At 36.5% G+C, this 20,664-nt stretch overlaps 1 protein-coding gene across 4 annotated transcripts in view; it reads left to right on the top strand.

Annotated features, from left to right (window-relative positions):
* LRBA (LPS responsive beige-like anchor protein) overlaps nt 1-20,664 on the top strand; it is a 401,088-nt gene that overhangs the window by 247,626 nt on the left and 132,798 nt on the right. The window lies entirely within an intron of this gene.

The following is a 20,664-nucleotide window of genomic DNA, read 5'->3' as shown; positions in this document are numbered from 1 at the left end:
AAAAAGTTATGTAAAACAGAACAAGCAGTATTAAATATCCATAAGCATTGTTTGCTGCATTAGAAATACAGTAAGTCAAAGAAAAATAAATTATTGGCATGCTTGGTTTACATAAAAGTCATGTTTCAAGGCCTGCCGCCTTGCCTTACAGGTTGGTTCCAAAGCAGATAGTTTTACTGTAGAGCTGTGAAGATGCAAATACCTCAGGATTACACTTTGAGTTGTATCCTTTGCATGTCTTTAAAAGCATCCTCTAACCATGTCAGTGAGTGCCAGCAGTTAGCAAACTGTTAAGACCATGCTCTTTTTTCAGAATACTGGGCTAGGTAGTTGAACAAGGAATGCCGCTTTGTGCCATCAAACCTTTCTCCTTTTTTCCCTCTCTTTTTTGGAGGAGGGGTGGCGGATAAATTAAGCCTTCTCCATTTTGTAGAACAACGAGTAGTCATTATTTTCAGCTACTTTGCTACCTTATTATTGCCAAGGTCTCTACAGAGCCTTTTTCTTTGCCTACCATAGTGGATTGTAGTGGGCTAAATGTTTAATGAGTCAATGCGTTAAAGGCTTCACTTTTCTTCCAATTAACCCCAAGACCACTCTGGCATTTTTGTAAATCCACAGAAGTATTTTGTGAGGCCTAAAGGGTAAGCTGCAGGCAGGCTGTGAAGAATGTAAAAAGACTAACCTGCTAACAAACACTGTGCAATAGGACAAAGAGGGTTTAATCCGTATTATGGTAAATGCTGGCTTAGTGTCCCAAAAGGGCTTTGCGGAGTGGAACAAAACAAAGAGGGCAGCACCAATAAAAATCCAGTGCTTTTATTTTTATACACAAAATTGTTGCAAAAGAAAAACTGATAATAGCATTAAGAAAAGGTTTGAATGGTGGTTTTAAATATGATACTAAACATGGCAATTGTTCACCACTTGAATACTGTTTGTTATACATAAAGAAGCCAAAAGCAACATAGAGGCTCCAGTTGATTGAATATTCATGAAAATTGGTCAGATGAGTACCTCAATTTAAATTTGAAATGTTTGTGAATTACTATATTGTAGGATAATGTATAACTTATATGTTCATTAGTGTGTGTGTTTCTACAAACATAGGAGTATATTTTATGCGAATATGTACAAAATGCAAGGACATTTATGAAATATATAGTACAATGCTAAGGACTCTTATTTATCCTCTTCTTAAAAGGCAAACAAAAACCCAAGGATAATCACTGTTATCTCATTAAAAACCTATGGAAGATTAAGGGAGATTTGTAGAGTATCGTATTATGTTCAGATTATTAAGATTGAAAAAGAGGCTGGCTGTACTTGTACTGTAAAAATAGGGACATATGAGAAAATTAAGTAATTACTTTTTAAAGCTTTACTACTAACTGTGATTTCATCTCTATAACTGTTTTGATAAGAGAAATATAATACACCCAAATGTGGAATAAAAAAGGTTGTAACCATTAAAAAAGAGGAGAAAATGAATAGCATTCCAGGCATACAAGGAATAGCGAAGAGTGCTACATTCCTGATGCTGCTTTAAATGCAAGGTCATCAACTGTAAAAACAAACCCACAAAGTTCTGAGCAGTGCACAGGGTAATTTAGGAACCGTTTTCCCATTACTTTGTTAAAAATATCCAGTTACTTTAATTACAACCGTACCTCCTCCTAACGATACGAATAAATCTCTTACATGCTAGGCATCTGCCCCAAACCTGAAATGAACTTTTATAGCAGTAATCTGTCTCTCCTGAGCCTCACTACATTACCTCATGAGCATCCCTTCTATGTTGGTTTTACTTTTGCTGCAGTCACAGGAAGAAATAAGGTTTGTGCTTTAGTGTGTTGGAGAGTAATTTTTGAAGAGGTGATTAACAGATGTGGTGAATATAATTTTGGATATCTAAAGCAGATCTGCAGCTGAGCATTGTGCTAGAAATAACATTGTTACCCTTGGAAACGGGGAAGGATGTTTAGAAAAAGACGTAAGTCTCAGCTCGTGTCTTCGTGGTGGTGGTTCAGCATGTGTGTTCCATGGAAGTTTGTGCTAAGACAAGCCCCTAGAAATGGCACACTGACCTTCTGTAGCGTAGTGGGTACGAAACCTGCTCAGTGACTGTATGGAATAAATAGTGTGATGGAGCTCCTTATGCTTTTGAGGCAGAGGGGATAGTAGAAAACCATCTTTTGCTGTGAGATTTTGTGCTGAGACACTGACCAAATTCATGGTGATATTCCCTAGACGGAGAGGGCTGCCTGCTGGCAACAGATACAGGAGTTCAATGTGTAAACTCTGATAAGGATGACATGTAATTTGTGTTACAGTTTGACTGTTAATTGTATATAAAGCAGCAGCCTTTACAGATCTTTGAGAGCTCGTAACTGGGCAAAGTAAATCCATGTCATTAGGAGTATATCCATTAAGGACAAGGAAGGTGTCTTTCTTTGAATTAAGCATTCAGAGTGCTTTTGGGTTTGAATATTTCCTTTCAGTATTGTGGAATTCAGCCAGCAGTCTCATTTAGTTTTGTTATGAGACAAAGTTTTTTCCCAAAATCGCATGTAAAAAGTCTGTCTGATCTATAAGCGAAATATTTTAATAATTAAGATTTGTGACTTTTGAGCAAAGTACAATCATATCCATTTGTTGTAGGTACAAAACTTCCATGATTTTTTTTTTTTTTAATAAGTTAGTGCCTTTTGCATAAGTACAAGTAGGAGTTGCAATGTCAGCATAAGTTTTTATTTCTTGTTAAGTGTGGTGATGTGGTATAGTCATGGCCAAAAAATTAAAGTACAGTTTTAAGTATTGCATGACTAAGTATGAGTCTATTAACTAAAGAACACAAGTTGGGGGTGGATTGGTTATTTGGTTTTCTTTCAGTGTTTGTTGTATTTGTAATTGAGTGGAATTTGCATAAAAAATTACTGGACAAGCTACTACAATGTGACATTTTTGCAAGTTCTGTTAGATTAAGGTGAACATATTTTTTCCTTTTTTTAGTACATAATCAAGGTTGAGGAATATATTCTCTTTCCCTCTGGATTCTGTAAAAAAAATGTGATATTTGGTGCTTTGTGTTCAATATTAATTTCCCAACCTCTTTCTTTGCATACATATTAAATACAATTTATTTGCCATTATTCTCAGCTACAGTACTGGAATCAATGTAAACTTTTAGTTTCGCACGTAAAGGTGGCCTTATGATAGGATTATGCTTATAGCATTACAAAAGTTACCTATTTTGGTAGAAATAAATATTTTGTAAAAGATTGGCACTTGGATTTGCTACTTATTTTCTGATTGTCAGTAAAGAACACAGCTGTGTCAGAGTACAAATTTTATTACATTAGAATGTGTCTAGTTGAGGGTATTTTTATATCCCAAAGATAGGCAATCTTTATAGTTGGATGTTTCTTGGAAATTATGAAGTTATAGTCAAACAAAACCAACTGAGTTGTTTCTTCTGTGGCTTGTTCATACAGCTGGCAGAGAGAAGCTGTGCTGGAAAACATCTGTAGAGTTACAATAACAAGATATATTCAGAGACACAAAAGTATGTAGTGGTCCCTGAAACTGAGAGTAGGGTTCCACCACAACTTTAATGCAAATGGGATCTGGCATGGGAAGAATCACTGGACCCAGTTTGTGGCCACTTAGTCCTTTCCTCACACCCTGTAATATCAGCAGCGCTTACCTGACGAGTAAAGTTGGCGAACTGACCTGGCAAGAAGCAACCTTTCTTACTTCTTCCCTGAGCCAACTATCTTTAGGGCTGTAGGAACAGCAGTGGCAGGAGAAAATAGGCAGCAGGACAATACGATTGTGTGAGGTTTAACAAGACCAAGTTCTGGGTCTTGCACTTGGGACGCAACAACCCCATGAATGCTACAGGCTTGGAGAAGAGCGGCTGGAAAGCTGTCCAGTGGTAAAGGACCTGGGGGTGTTGATTGAGAGCCAGATGAACATGAGCCAGCCCAAGTGGCCCAGGTGGCCAAGAAGGCCAACGGCATCCTGATCTGTATCAGAAGCAGCGTGGCCAGCAGGATCAGGGAAGTGATTGTGCCCCTGTACTCAATACTGGCGAGACTGCACCTCGAATACCATGTTCAGTTTGGGGGCCCTCAGTACCAGAAGACTTTTAGTTGCTGGAGTGTGTCCAGAGAAGGGGAATGAAGCTGGTGAAAGGCCTGCAGCACATGTCTTATGAGGAGTAGCTGCGGGAACTGGGGCTCTTTAGTCTGGAGAAGAGGAGGCTGAAGGAAAACAATATTGCTTTCTCCCAGAAAGGCAATTGTGGTGAGGTGGGTGTTGGTCTCTTCTCCCAAGTAATAAGTGGTAGAAGAGGAAGTGGCTTCCAGTTGCACCAGGGGAGGTTTAGATTGGATATTAGGAAAAATTTCTTTACTTAAAGAGTGGTGAAGCATTGGAACAGGCTGATCAGGGAAGTGCTTCAGTTTCGATCCCTGGAGGGGTTCAAGAAAATGTGCAGATGTGGCACTTTGGGACATGGTTTAGTAGAGGTCTCTTTCAACCTTAATGATCCTATGATTGTGTCTTAGTGGTAGCTAGCTGCCGTCGATCCGTAACTGTAAACTGTGACCTCAGTCAAATGATAACAGATGAATTAGGATTTTAATTGAGATCCTTTAAATGGAAATGTAAATGGGTTGTGATAATAATCATGGAAATAGGAAGTTCGACCCCGTCAGACTAAAGTTACTGTGTTATCAAGAATGCTTTCCTTTGGGAGAAAGTGTCTGGCGTTACAGTAGCGTGAAGATATATCAGTATCGTCAACTGCACTGATTCATACTTTTGTTTTTATGTAGTATTTGTATGGGTTTTATTAAAAATACATGTGTTGTTTCCTGTTTTGAGTATGTTCCTAATTATTCTTTTGGCAGTTTGACATCCTTCTATATATGTTGCTGGCAGCATCATTTGCATTGTCTCTGGATTGCTTTTCAACCATGGGCCCCAAAGCCAAACATCCTTACTCTAGAGCATACAATTTCATTGATACCTGAAGTTGTGTGTCCTTACGTAAAAGTCAGTTATTTCTTCTAACTTGTGCAGCTGCTCCATCCCATGTTTTTGGGCAGGAGTTGTGACTTCTGCCCTCTTTTCCCCCCTGCTGGTAGTGCTCATAGGGTAGCAATCAGATATTACAGGTGTGAAGCTTTCCACTGGAGAAGGGAAAGTCTTAAGTGTATAAATATTAAATTGTTTCTGGCTCTATGAAGACATCCAGAAATTTATTCTTGTAAGCCTAGGGCAGGGTTCTATGATCCTGTGTGGCTGCAGGCACACCAATGCTATTTAGAAACTGCTTTTAATCATGGCTATTCCATATAAAACTTTCCTGATATACTTTTATATCTCTTGAATTTAAACAACCGTGTGCAGAGGTGCTTTTCCTTCCATGCAGGCAGTTTTCTAAATGGATAATTATTGGAGAGTAAGAGTTCAGTACTGCTTTTTAAAATTATGGCTTTTCTTTACTTGACCGATTTCCATTTTTACTTGTTTTCAAGTCTTATGTTCAAATCTTCTAGAGAATCCTTGGCCCTTCATGGTTAACCTAGACGAAACTAGTTAGTACTGCTAGAAAATTCTTGCAGAAACCCTGATTAAACGATTTTTGATAAAATAGTTAAGAGACTAGTTAATTTATTTCCTTGGCCTGTAATTTTTGCATTATCTTAGTGTTATGGAGTTGGGAAATCAGCCTAAGAGCATTACTATTCATCTGAAAACTGGAGTAGGACTTTTTCTGTTTACTTTTAAAGAGATCCCAGTGTTAATTTCCTGACCTGTTTGCAAGGCTGCAGAATATTTTATTTTCATTGGTTTATTTTGTATTTATTGCTAAGCAGCATGTTCATAAAATGCAAAATCGTACAATGTAATGTCTCCAGAAATTCTCTTGGCATGCTCAACCTAAATGACTTTAAACAACTCTATCTGAATGCAATTTTTGGAAAAAAACTAAATAATTACTGCATTGAATTCCTGCAATATGCACAGGTTTGCTGGGAAGAAGAGCAGATAAAGTGTATGTTTACGTGACTTACACAATAAATGGTTTCCGTATTCAGTTTGCAAACAGTGATTGTAATTTCATGTTAATAAGATGCAGGAAAATGTGCTGAAGGAATAGCGCTTTGCTGCTTTTGTCACAGTTTCATCAAACTGATTTTGTCAGCACTGGAGCATAACCCTTGCCACATCAGTTTGAGTGCTCATTAGGCAGCCGATTTGTCTGAATCCTCATTAAATTGATTAACTCATTTACTTATGGATGATGACATGTTATGTGGTACAGGAATAGTGGTTGGAGACTAGAACTGAGACTTGCATTGACTTGCTTAGTATTCAGTTGTTCATTTATTTCTGCAATAAATTGCTGCATTCAAGTACTATAGCATCAGTGATTTACATTTTACAAAAGTGTGGGATCAGCTGAAGGGTTGAACTTAATGTGTAAACTTGCACCTCTATCGATAAACTACAGACGGCAATTTAGAAGCTTCTTAGGTTTATGGCTTGCTCTGATTCCTTATTTATTTCACTTGGTACTAGACTTTCTCATAAAGAACCTAAAAGACTCTCTTGAACATCTGTTATAATGTAAATTAAATAACAAAAGGGAAACAAGTAGAAAACCTCTTCAGTTATACATTCAGAAGAGGGAAACAAGAAAGGATTAAGACAGAGCTTTCAGAAAAAAGAGCAAAATAAAAAAAAAAAAAGTCAGTTGATGATTTAGATCAAATTCTGTGTATGCACATAGTCTAGAAATTTGTATTTAAAAAATTTATTATGTTGATATGCCTCTAATATTATGAAGTGCTACCTAGAAGTTCTGACTGCATGCAAGTCATGCTGAAATTTGAGTTTCGGATGTCAGCTACAGTGTTGGTCTTCATATGTCAAACTAGAGAAGAAGGTTTAAGCATGCAGGTTTTAGCAAGTAATCAGTATTTTTTGTCTAGTTCAGTGGCTCTGCAATGAGTGGATGGTAAGCATATTAACTCTTTTATGTTTTATGAATCAAGATTAAATGTAGCTTGGGATAGCTCAAAAAGTACTTGAGTACTTCAAACTTTATGAAGATGAAGAAGCCTCAGTTCTTCGAATGGAAATTATTTATTTTAAAAATTTAAAACTGAATTTTCTTGTTCCAGGCGTGAATGTGTGACGAATACGGGCAGAAGTTGTCCTGTGCTTTGAAGAAGCAGAATGCTTTTTGTATTAGTAGGTTTTAGTGAAAGCCTAGTCATTCACTGTGACAGTATTGGAGAGCCATAGTTTACAAGCACTGCCCAGAGATTCTTCATCTCTAAATGTAAAACCAGAAGCAAAGCTACATATTGGCAGAAGTACAAGAAAAAAAGAAACAAGAAATTCTCAAAGACCAAAGAAGAAATTTTCAACATGAAACCAGCAGCTATCCATGTTGGCAAACTATTGAAAATTTTAGAGGTGTGGCATTAAAGGAGTGCTTTAAGACAGTTTTTAGAGAAAATGCAGAGCAGAATTTCAGATTTTAATGAGTGGCTTCTTTTTAACACTTAGAGAAATGGAAGAAACTGGAAAGGTGCATGCCTGAAAACCAATCTAATTATACACAGGGGCTGGTCTGACTGGAGTCAAGATTTTACTAAACCAGAGTTTTAGAAGCATTCCATTCAGTGGTAGTACTGGCTTAAGCAGTCCTCAGGTGCCAGTGTATCACCTTGTTTCCCTCCCTTCCCTAGATGTTCCTGGGAAAGTGTTTTGAGTGGAGAAAGGAGTCAGACTAAAACCATTCTCATCATCTCCTTCATCCTTTCTTTTTTGCCTTTCCCCAATCCTAGGCTAGTTTCTAGCTGAATCGCTGTCCAGCCTGAGTTTACTGTGTGACCTCAAATATCCTACTGTTAGAACAGAGGGCTTAGGGTAGCAGTAGAAAGTGACTGGGGATGGATGAGTTGAGGTGCAACATGAGCTGGGCACCTGCAAAAATGCTTGTGAAACTGCAGGTTGAATAGAAGATGACAGAGCAGGAGAGAGGAAATAGTGTTTGAATGGCTTGGGAAATAAGACAAACTTTTAACAGACAGGAGAGTTGGAAAAGGTAGACAGACCATGAAGGGAAATCTAGTGCTATTACATTTTTAATAAGTTAATTAGAGCTGTGTGTTTGTGCTTTGCTTTGCTGTAAAAGAGAGAATTTTTTTTCATTTTATGAATCATTAGTGTGTATATATACTATAACACTAATTACTGGAAGTTTTTATGGTAATAAAAATGACTGTCTCCCAAATACAATCTTTTCTGAATAAAGATAGGAATTCTGACGTCCTCGGGAGGCCTAGAAGGTTAAGACTATGTTTCTGTAGAATTTTGATGAGACTGAGCATTGGAAAATACCTTCTTTGCTGTAATAGTTGTGCAATATTTGAGGTTGTATTTGTTTATCCTGATATGCAGTTTTGTTGAGGATCTAGTCAAGCTAGTTGTGTTTCATTGAGGTAATGACCAAAGTGCAAGTGAAATATTCCAGGGGGCTTTAAATATAGCAGGAAAATCTTGCTTCCCTTCCTGTAAAAGGGATTATTGTCAATGAATTTAATAGAGCTAGAATTTCACCCACCAGTTTATTGGTTTTTGAAGGAACAACTCCAAATACATCTGATTTGGGAACCTTTTTTTAAATAGATGAGTTTTTTGTTTTGAGAACTCTTAATTTATTTTTATCAAGATATGCCTCTATTAGGAATGATGATGAGAGTTCACAAAACCAGGTTTTGAGTCTTTTATTTTAGGTAATGTTTCTGTAGAATCATTTTAGGGTCGTAGAATATTTGCAAATTGCATGTGGATCACAGTTAATATTCAAACAGGAAATTGGTGAACAGAGTTAAATTACTGGGCTCTAAATTTTTCTACATCCACCTATTTTCCTTCACTTGCTCTGACAGTTACAGACCACTTTTCTAATGGGGCTTGCATTTGAAGATAAGCCTGCATGTAAACAAATTAACTTTCCTTAAATGGAGAGCCATTTCATCTACAATAATGTACCAATTCATAAACTATGAGAAGCATATTTTAAAAAAAAAGATAAATGACCCATTGTATAACACTTACTATTAGGCAGACTAGATGTCCCTGTGTTCTGGGAGATAAGGCTCTTGTATTATTACACCCTAATAAAATGAGTTAATGTTTTAGTATGAGAGATAAAAGGACAGTTGGATATATTTAATAACCAAACTGAGAAACACTTAATTTTAGTTGTCTGTAGCAATATAACACAAATTCCCCTGTAAAACAAATTGCACTTTTGGAATATACTTTAATGTGCGTTCGACAAAGGAGAAAATGAGGTGATTGAAGTTCAATTTGTAGCATGTTATTAACCATTTCCGCTTGACTAGATGCATAAAAGGATAATGGATGAGGGTTTTATTATTGCCTTTCTGCTAAAATGAAGTGGTGTAAAAGATAAGGTGATGAGATTAATGAACATAAGGAAAAGGCATAATCAATCAAACTCCAACAGGGAGATGAGATGACAGTACTTTAGATTTGCAAGGATACAGGTTTTAAAAAGTCGATTTTATCAGCATTGACATTTTGTTTGAGTGGAATGCTGAGAAGCAGATACTTGCCAATTTTAGTTATTTTTTTTGTGGGTTTTTATGCTACTGTATGTTTGAAGTGTCAACAATTAATAGTTTTTTATTTTAAATCCATTTTTTTTAATAAAGGTATAATTATTAAATGAGGACAAACAAATACAACTTTTATCAAGCAGGAACAATATTTTGTTGGTCAGTTTATAAGTTCTTCACTGGTGGAACACTCTCAGATGAGTCTGGAAGAGTTACTTCTAGTCTTTGTGGTACTGCCTCAAGTTTTGCATCCTAGTCATTTGAGTAGGTAGTTTCCATATACTCAAGGAAAGTAATAAGTGCTCAGTCATTAAACTCTGCAAGGTTTTTACTCCTTGGTTATCTTATAGAGATAAATCTCCAGAAGTTTCTAGCTGTAAATGTATTCCTTATTGTAGGGTGTGATATTTTTATGTTTCACCTCTCACATGCAGCACTTCTTTCCTCTGACACGTATCTTAAAAATATTAACCTACATGAATATCTGTATTACTGACATGTTATGCAAAGAATTAATTACAGGTATTTTTTTATTTTCTCTGAGGTCAGATATGCCAGATAAGTGAAAATTACTTGCAAGTACTCCAGCTGCAGTTATTCATAGAGAAAACTCTCACTAACGCAAAGGCAGGCTTTCTACAATAAACACTACATTTTGTTTTTTGTTGTTTTTTAAAAAAAAACCAACAGAACATTCAGTTACAGACTAAATCACTTCAGAATTGAAAATGTCTCTGCGAAATCAGTTTTTCTTATGCCTTCAATTTTCTGCCATTTAAAGAAAAGATACCTTTTTCAAAATGTGGAGTGGAGTGGGAAGGGAGCTGGTACACAGTTAGGTTTTTTTTCCCCCACTTAAAAGGTTTAAGAAGGGCTCCCACATAATTCCTTTAAGTGCAGTTAATTTACTTGATAAGAGTTGACTATGAACACCCTGCCTTAAGTTAGTTTTGTAAATAAAACTTGCATGATCAGGATAAGTTGTATTTTTCTCAAGGAACTGTTAGTTCATGGCAACACTTTAAGCAGGATGGATAGGATATTGCTATCAGGTTAGGTTTGTCTGAAAAAGTGGTTTTAAATACCTTTTTCCCTTTTGACTTCAGCATTTGTGAAACACTGTTACGTATGGGCTGGAACCTGGTGCTTTGTAAAAACCCCCACATTTGACTTGACTTTTTCTGGCTATTCAGAAAACTTTCAGTTGTGCAAAACAGCAGAGTGGATTTGAAATATAAATGCATAGCACAGACCAGATTACAGTTCTTCACATGAGCTGATATTTTCACTTAGACTTACTGCTCTCTCTCCTCCTGTCATCTGCAGGATTCTTTGATAGACTATTTTTTACTGGGCCCTCAGGAATAGCAAGTTTTAGATTTAATACCCCAGGGGGAATGGCAAGGCAAATCATGTTGTTGGATCAATTGTTCAGCTATCCCCAGACTGCTGTCTGTGTATCTCTTACACTTGAATCACATTTCCAGGCCTTTCTTATCAATCATTTGGACTAGAAATGCAGTTTAATTTCCTATTACATTTCAAAACTGAAGTTAGGGTTATGTTTTTGTTCCATTACCCTAGAATCCTGGATGTGGTTGTGGACCTCACATTAGCTATGTCTGTGGCTTGCGTAACCTTTGAAAAGGATCTCTTCTTGTGGGAATGATTACAAGCTGAATTCAAATTACTTTTTTTTGCCTTCTAGATGAAACCCAGCAGTTATTGTATAAAACCTCCTCTTCACATTGCTTTTCGTTCTTTACAAACATGTAATAAGTTTAAACTGGTCAAATTGTATCCATGGGTAGTATTAAAAGAAGAGATCCTTCCTTGCAGTCATAGACCTTTGTCACTCATTAATTATTGTCAGTTCCTTTACCTGAGAAATTAATCTACTTTTACAGGAATGTAACATCAATGTAAGAATACGAATACAGAACATGAGTCATACTTCTGTGGTCTTGATTAAAAAAAAGTGCATGTAGGGGACATGTCCTTTGATAACTAAGAAGGATTTCTTTGCATTAGTGTCATACCTGTATTTTGCTTTGGTTTACGGCAGATGAACAAGCAGTGAGTGGAGAAGCGCTTAAGCAGTGGAGGGTTTATTAGCAGCACTGCGCTATCTTCTGTCCCAGCTTCTGAGAGCAGGAGGGAAAGTTTCTATATCACTAAGTACTACGTAGTCCTGGGTTATGGGGCAGCCATTAGGCATCCCAAGTGAGGGAAATGTATGCAATTACACAGCAGCCCCTGCAGCTGCTCCAGTTTGCTCAATGGGAATTTGGTTTCTGCAGCAGTCTAGAGTCTGTGCAGCACAAAGGTGGCATTAAGCCATTTTTGCATTCCCATCTCTTTGCAAGCTGCACCTTCTGTGCCATATCTCTCATAAAACATAGTACAGAGTCTTTTAATGTAAACTGCTGTATTGGCAGCTCTGAAGTCTGACTTTTCTCTTAGCCTTCAAGAGACACATCTGTTCTTCGATGTATGGGCTTGGTTCCCATTAATGAGCTGGTCAGATGCAGTCTTTCATGATGACTGGTACTCTAGCTTCCTGCCAGATGTGTGGGGGTGTTTTTTGTTTTTATTTTGTTTCTGTTGAAAGGGTATGAGGGTCAGCTTACAGGTCATCAGTAAAAAAGAAACCCAAAACTCCACCTTCTTTTTGGCATCAAAACTTCATTTTTGATTGCCCGTTAGCATTTTTCTCCTCACCCGTCTTCTGCAAGATCAGATGAAAATTGCAGACATTGGACAACTGCCAGTATTGCAGGTGCATTAGTTCCCTTCTTTCTTGATTGAAGTAGCTCCTTCCACTTCTATGTGTTCTGGGTGGAGAGACTATTGCTGGATACATAGAGAAGCAACCCATGGGAGAAGCCACATCCTGAAAGTGCTGAAATACACAGGTGCAGGGCACAGCAGTGGGAAGTCTAATATGACTATTCTGATTTGCTATTCAATATAGGAACTTCAGTAGGAAATTTCAGCAAACATGAACCTTATTTTAAAAAAACCCTTCAGTGGCTAAATACCTTTAAGAGACAGCAAAAGAAAGGTAGCTTCTACATTTTTTCTGTGCTTTGCTTTTGAGATACATACTCTGGTGTATTACCTTTCACCACATCTAGTTATACTGGTGTGGATATGAACTGCTGCGAGTCATTACTCTGGCAGCTGTCCTAATTTTCAGACTCTACTTCTTAGAGATCAACCAATGTAGTCTGATAAAGATATCTCCAAGGCTTTTCTGCACTAGGAATTCTGTAAAGGAGGGACCAACCAGAACTTTACACTTAAAAAAAAGACTTCTTTACCTAGTGCTAGGGAGTATAGTAAAAATCTTTGGGTTTAACTTTTCAAAGAGTTTCTGTGACCTCATTTCCAATAATAAAATATTTCCATAATGATTACTTTCTGATGATCACATTCTAAAAACGTGTTTCCTGTTTTATTAACTCACAAGGGGACAAGAAGACAAATTAAATGATCAGTTTTCACAAAGGCAAAATTTGGACCATTTAAAGGTTCCTGTTCTATGTCTTTTAGTTTTCTGTATTAATAAACTTGAAAGTGAGCTAAGTAACAAGGTAGCAAAGTTTGTGCTGATATAAAATTATGTTATTAACGCCAAAATAGAAGAGTTGTGAATTTTTTTGACAGGTCTAGGCACCTGACACCTCAGCTTCATAGGTAAAATGGTGGCTTATGGAGTTTGCCCACCTAATTTTCCACAGATCTGACTCAGGTAGGGTAGGTAGCATGGAATGCACCACAACACCATTCATTACTACAGAAGCTTAAAAATAATAATATTTTATTTCAGCATTTTTCATCCATGTTCTATGACTTATTGTGATCAGCTTCTTTGACAGTTTCTACATAAATTATTTCCTTGAGTTTTGCTCAGTGATGCTTAAGGTTTCTTGTTGAGTGTTTGCATGTAATGTCATTTTTTCAATATATAAAAAAGCAAAATTAAAAACCTTAGCTTTTTAGCATTTACACTGTGCATGTTTAGCTAATGGAAATCATTGACATATGAAATCATGAAGTTGTATAATTTAATGTAGTTCACAAAGGGGTTATAGAATCTGTCAATCTGTGTGGATCTTAAGACTAGCCAGATTTGTACTTATTAATTAGAATAAATTACAAGCACTTTCCAAATTTTAAAACATATAATATAATGAAAGAAAACATGAGAAAATACTCTACTCATTGTGCCTAACTATATTGTATGCTTTTATGCAGTCTCTCATGTTTTAATATGTGCACAAATATGCACTCGTGTGACTGTACATGTATGTGTACCAATGCACCTTCCTAAGAATATCTTCAATCTTTGATAATTTAAGCAAAGTTTATAAGCAAATCTAGATCCAGGCAGACCCACTCACACGGAACAGAAACAAAGAGTGATTCACACGTCAATGTGGAAGGCACAATACATATTTCAGAGGTTGATTTATACAACTTATGCGTATGAGCATTCTGAGTTATTTCTGTATGATTGAAAGATATCTCAGTTATGATTTGTAGCCTGTATCTTTTTGCATACTAGGTATATTATGTCTGTGTAGATATTAATATCAGTGCTATAGAAAACAGAATTAACAAGTAACCCTGATAGAATAGAAATTTTTTCCTTTCTTCTCCTTTGAGACACTGAAATAAATAAATAGCATGTATTATGAATAACACAAAAATTACTGAGAGAAATGAAAAGTGGAGGTTTGGCTAGAGAGCTGCCTGTATAAATATCACATCAAATCCATCATTAATTTCAGTTTTCTTATCTTTTTGCTGCTTGCAGGTGTTGCATTGACATTTCTAGACTGCGTGCTTTGCAGGCTGGATTGGTAGCCCTGCTAGTTTTTTAGTGTGTTGGAGATACATTATGGGAGATTGCTTTAGAGAGGCTGCCTTTGGTAATCTTGGTAATAAATTATTACTGATTCTTACTTTGTAGCATTTTGCATCTCAGGAGCTGGTAATGTGAATTTGCATGCTTGTTTATTGGAAACACACCAAGACTATCGATTTGTTTCACACATGTCAATGAACAACTTGTTGATCACTGTTTACCTAGACTGGTTTTGAGCTAGTGACAGAACCTGAGGATGGACACAGAAGCTGTAATAACTGTATTTCAGAAGGTGTGAGCTGAATAATTTCTAAATTGTTAGGGTTAATTTCTGGTGGCAAACAGTCCACAGATGGTGGAAACAGCTGGATATGTCTTTTGCATCAACCTCTTGAAGATCAGATCCTACTAACTCTTAAAACAATGTAACATGCTCACTAAATCAAGATAGTAGTCAACACCTATGAGAATCTTTGAATCCTTGCAGTCCTGGCTCGTTTTTATCATAAACCTGCTGTCTTACTTTACAGAGAAAGATATAACTTTACATCCTTAACCTTGCAGGGTTTGGACAGCCACCCAAACCTATACTCATTTTCCTCTTTTTCAAATTCCACTTTCTTGGCTGCATAATTTAACTTACATACCCATCTGTTAGAGATCAGATCTTCTTGTTCTTTGAGTTGATTTAATGTTGTCTGCCAGTGGTAATGAACTGCTCTCTAAAGCTCAGCAGGGTTAATTGAAAGGGGGGAAAAGTGTTTGTGAAATACTAGTTGCAGTAGAGAAGAGTAATGTAGTTGGTGCTAACTTTGGTAACATTTATTGCAGATATCTTAGTCCATATGAGGTGTTAGTAGTAGTCAAATCAGAGAAGTTCACAATACAGGTTCCCTTGGTACATTTTTTTTCCCAAGTTTGATCATCATAACCAGGGAGAAGGCTATCTGTAGTTAGTAGAAGACCACTTTGAGAAAATATGCATTGCGTGCTTTTTTCACTTTGACGTATAGCTTTAGTGTCAGGATAAAAGGAGAAAATATAGTTGTACATTTCTTTATTTTAATCATCTGGGAAGTATCTTTCATGTCATCACATGTGCACTGATCTGTGGTCTGTGACAGTTAGATTTTATTCAGTTCCAGACAAAAGATGGTTATACTTGTGTATCACGTAAGTAGTTTTGTTTCTAGATCTGTTTAGTTTTGAAATAATTTCAAAGTCCTAACTAAATATTAAACTATTCCAAGTCCCGAGGCCCTAAGGTATGAAGCTAGTATAAATAGTATACTGCGAAACAGGAATTTCAGTTTGTGGTAAGTCTGCCTGTCCCCAGCAGCTTCAGATAAAATAATTTTATCCTTCTAGATCACATCAATTTGCCAGTTGGTGGTTCATGTATCAAAGAGCATTCTGTGAAAATATCAATATCATTGGTTAATATAAATGAAATTAATTTTTAAAGCTGGGCTAAAGGTTGACACCTGAAAAATTGCATTACTTTGCAGAAGAGAAATTTCTGTCTTCCAGTGAAATTTCAGGTCATAAGGGCAAGTAATTTTCACAATCTTCAATGGGAACCAGTGAAATATGAACTTCATTGTCACCTAGCCCCAAAGCGATAAGATAAAATGAGCTGATACATCATTTGCTGTGGTTTTATCATCTCCTCCAGTAATTGGAAGAGAAAACATAAGAGTCCTTTACCACCCCCCTCCACAGTCCGTTCACCACCCACACCCGGGCATAAGCTATTTTGCTCTGATCGATACAAAGGTCACAGCCTATTTATTTATTTATTTATTTTATGCTGGGTAAAACTGTCTAGTGGAACATTAAAGTTATGAATATGTTTAATTGAGTTTGTCACCCATGAAAATGCTGAACAGGATTGTATAGCAGACTGTATGCTTACAGGAGGGACTGGGTGGGAGACTACTACTGTTTGCCTGATGATTTTAGTGGCTGATTGTATAAATATCTCAGGTTTAAAATAAACACCTTATTCATTGTTCTCTTGAGAAATCTCAAATAAACTAATAAGCACTGTGATTTCTTTAAGAGCATGTGGGTATTTAAAATTATTAATAGGGATCTAATTACCTATTATATTAGTTTGGTTGTACTTGAACATATTTAAACAAAGAGCAGAGTAACACGCTTTCACTGTGAATCCTGCTGCAAGGAACTAAATTGTACCTGGACAGTAGGATCTGAGGATTCCCAGTTGCCGGGCTGAGGCTGTGGTGGAGATCAAGGTTCCTCATGAACTTAAGAGTCAGGTTTTGTAACCTCTAAGTGCTGTTATTTTGCCTTCCTGAACAAAAGTGACCCCAAATGATAGACAATGCTGCTAGAAGACTGTAGTTATGGATTTTATACCTCAACTGCAATCAAATTTAAATGCAAATTAAATGCTTTATCTTTTTCTTTTTTATTTGGAATGTTTTGGTTTCGTTTTGTTATTTTTTTTTTTCTAGTACATCATGACTTTTTCAGAAATATACAATCGTGCATCAGCTTATTAAATAAGCCATTTAGTTTTTATTTTAATTGTGGCAGTTAAATTGGCTGGCACATTAAAGTAATGTAATTATTCAATTACTGTTTCAGTTCTATAACCCATTTGTAGACTTAATTACTTCTAGCCTATTCACATTTTCAAGATCAATAGTACTTTTCTCAAAAATAAAATATACGATAGCTGATTGGTTTACTTAAGAGGTAAAGCACAATGTCCGTTTAGTCTTCAGTAAAACATTACTTTTCTAATTCAGGAGGCAGCTGTAGTGAAGGTAACTTTAAACTATTGCGTGTAATCTTTTATGAGAGACGTTGTTTCTGATCAATATTCAAGGAGGGTTTTGGAGAAAAGGTAGCATAGGGCATTTGTTTTCAAGACTGTAAAATGACAAAATAGCTTCTGAGCGAGCTTTTTAATGTTGGGAAATCAGCTGATATGGATTGTGAGATAAGAACTTTTTAATATATGCTCTTAATTTGTGATCAGCACTATGCTACCTGACTTTTCATGCAGCCCTAATTTTGAAACCTCCTCAAAGTTGAAATTGAAGCTGGCTATTCTTTACTCACTAGTTTCTTGAGGAGTTTCTTCCAGCCATGCACTGTCAGGGTCTGCAGCATGAGTGTGAGGACTGATTACAGGTTTAGACCTTTGTTTCTATTACTTGAAGTAAAGAAGGGACTTCACTCAAAGATGGAAGTAGTTTTGTGTTTTCAGTGGAGATGTCGTGCTGTCTGTTCTTCTGCTGTTGCCAAAATCTAATCACACAACCGTTTGTCTAATGAGATTTTTGGAAGCATAGAATTTAACAATTGGCTCTTTTGTTTATTTTAAGTATTTTAAAATGAAATGGTAAACTGTATAAATAGTCATTCTTCCTGTGAGGTGCAGTATCTTTTGAGGTGAATAAAATGTGCAGTAGATGTAGCTTCAGTCTGATATGTCAAATCTACTTAGATTGTATAAATACTTTTTCTTGTGTGGAAACTGGTACTGTCTGTGGATATTAGATTAGGTTGTACACCTTTATTAGTCTTTGTTCCACAAGTTTTTCCAAACCTGGTGGTGGCAAAAGACACAAATCTCTTTAAAAATGAGTAATTTTTAAACTCAACATATTGTACGATAGTATGTAAGATGATGGTTGTTCTTAAATTTTTAAGTAGAATTCTGTGTTGTGTGGCTTGCGTGTGAAAACAGGCAAATGCAAAAATAGTTTTTGCAAAATGTAATTCTGATAATATTGTCCGTGGTAACATTTATTAGAAAAATAATTTCAAAATCCCTTTGCCAGAATAAAAATCCTGAATTTAATTTGAAGTACAAGTCAGTTCCTGCAAGCAGGAGGTACTATTAATCAGAAATTTGACATGGAATAAGAGGTTGAACTGGATTTTCATGAGGAATACATAGTAATACACATGAAAGAAATGTGTTTGTCTTCTGGACCTTTCATCTACTATAGGTGGAGTGATGAGCGTGGAGCACTGGTAATGATGTGGTTTCCATAGCAACTGGTTCATTGGCGGGCTAGACCTCTGTCTAGGGTGCTGTCAGTGAGCCTGGAGTTTCAGAGAACAGTGTCCCAAAGAAGGTTTGCTTCCACCTAATCCAGTTTTAATTGAACTCCAGAGACTTTGAAGTGAAGCTGCAGACCAGGCAGACGCTGTTCCAACTCAAAATGAAGGCCTTGCTCGGCTCGGCCTCAGCTGCTTCTCGCTCCCGATAACTTCTGTTAATGAGTGGTTTAAAGAATTGCTATGATGGTGACTGGTGGTGTTTCTGCAGCGCAGTTCCCGTTCCTGCTGTAAATCCTGTTATCCTGAATTCAATAACTTTATCATGGCTCTATAAGGTGCACAATGTAAGCCACATCAGTGGCTTTTCCTTCCGATTTTGAAGGAGTCTCATGCGACAAGGTTTTGGCCATCTGCAGAGTTTCCACTGTCACACAAAAACGCTCACTTCACAGGGTAAAAGTAATACTTCTTTAACGTCCTGATTTTACTCACTTTATCCATGTAACAAGTGTTTGGATTTACAGTGCACAGACCGATAGCGACAAGCAGGCTGTTGTGCTTTAATTTTTACTGCAGAAAATTGTAGATCATCGCTTTCCTGTTGATCTCAAAAAGTAATCATTGAAGTGATAAGCTCCAATTTCAACATAATGAGATGAATAAATACCAGCAGAAGAACTAAGAGATTTTTTGTACGCAAGTGCTGCAACCTTGTCTCCTTTGTTACCTCTTTTGATGTTGCGCTCTTTAGAAGGACATTTATATGCATGTGACAAAAGTGAACTGTGCTGGTTTGGAATAGCACCACAGAATTATATAAACCTGCCAGTTAGTGTGGATGGTTTATAGATGTAGTATGGAAAGTGTCAGTATGGCAGTGATTAGCAACCCTTGACAATCTCTGGTCCTTTAATCGCATTTCTTGAATTTTATACTGGAATATATCTCTTTTTTTTCTCTTTCTCTGTGTGTGTTTGGAAAGAGGTTATCTGTGGCACTTGTATTGAGGGAAAGATGAGGAATTAAGTTAAAAAAAAATGTTGTGGGAGTTGGTTTGTTTTGTACATTCTGATCTTCTCCACTATCTACTCCTCGTTTCCCAGTGTTCTTTGATTTTAATGTACAAACATGGTACGGTATTTTATACTCTATTGCGTAGTGCTTTTATAATGGTGCTGCTGCTCTCTGTACTGCAAAAATGCTGGTTATTTGTAAATATATGCTACATGTGAGGCAAAATCTACCTTTGTTAAAAATCTAGAAACAAATGATTGGGTTCATTAACAGTCTTTGATATGTTAAAGGCTTGAATTTCACTTTTTCTTTTTTAATACACAATATTTTGCTTAAGTGAAATAGTAGTAAGAGTGATATTAACTAGAATTATATCTGAATCGTCTTTTCTGTGATGGATTTCTCTAAGTGCTTTTTTGTTTGCTAAAAGTGTCAAATCTTAGATTTTCCTTCACCCATGTTTTGTTAATCTGAGGCAGAGAAGTGTCCAGTCTGCTGTCCCTTAACACTTACATAATTAAGCTTTGAAATGAAAAGGAAAAACTGAAGCAACAAAGAAACAAAGTGGCTGAGGACTGAAAATGGGATTAGTTTGAATTGTGAAGGCAGACTAAGCATCTGTGTCTGTCAGATGGGATGACAGGAATTGTAACAAGTTACTTTGACAACCGCTTACTCCATAGAGAGATTATGCTGAGTTCATTTGCAGGTTTGTGTTTAACCTTAGCTGACAAAATGATACTTAACCTCTTATACAGCCAACCTTTATAGTTCCAGAATTAATGAATGTTGCCTTAACGATAAATGTAAGGAACATTTTTTTCTTTAAAGACATTTTTCTCTTGCTTATTTGTTACAGACCTGTTATTACAATGCTAAAGTGAGTGCAGATACATCTAATAGTACTACTAATACATTTCAGGTTTGTGCTTTGCTGAAGTGCCAAACATTTAATAAAGCTTCTGAAACTCCCTTGGTTATGAAAAACAGACAGTGGTCTTCAAAGGAAAAATATGCAAGCAAATTTTTTAAATCATTGATATGAGTAGTGGAGTGGCA

Source organism: Phaenicophaeus curvirostris, chromosome 4, assembly GCF_032191515.1.
Source record: "Phaenicophaeus curvirostris isolate KB17595 chromosome 4, BPBGC_Pcur_1.0, whole genome shotgun sequence".
Taxonomy (NCBI): domain Eukaryota; kingdom Metazoa; phylum Chordata; class Aves; order Cuculiformes; family Cuculidae; genus Phaenicophaeus; species Phaenicophaeus curvirostris.
This window is presented reverse-complemented; position numbering and strand designations above follow the sequence as displayed.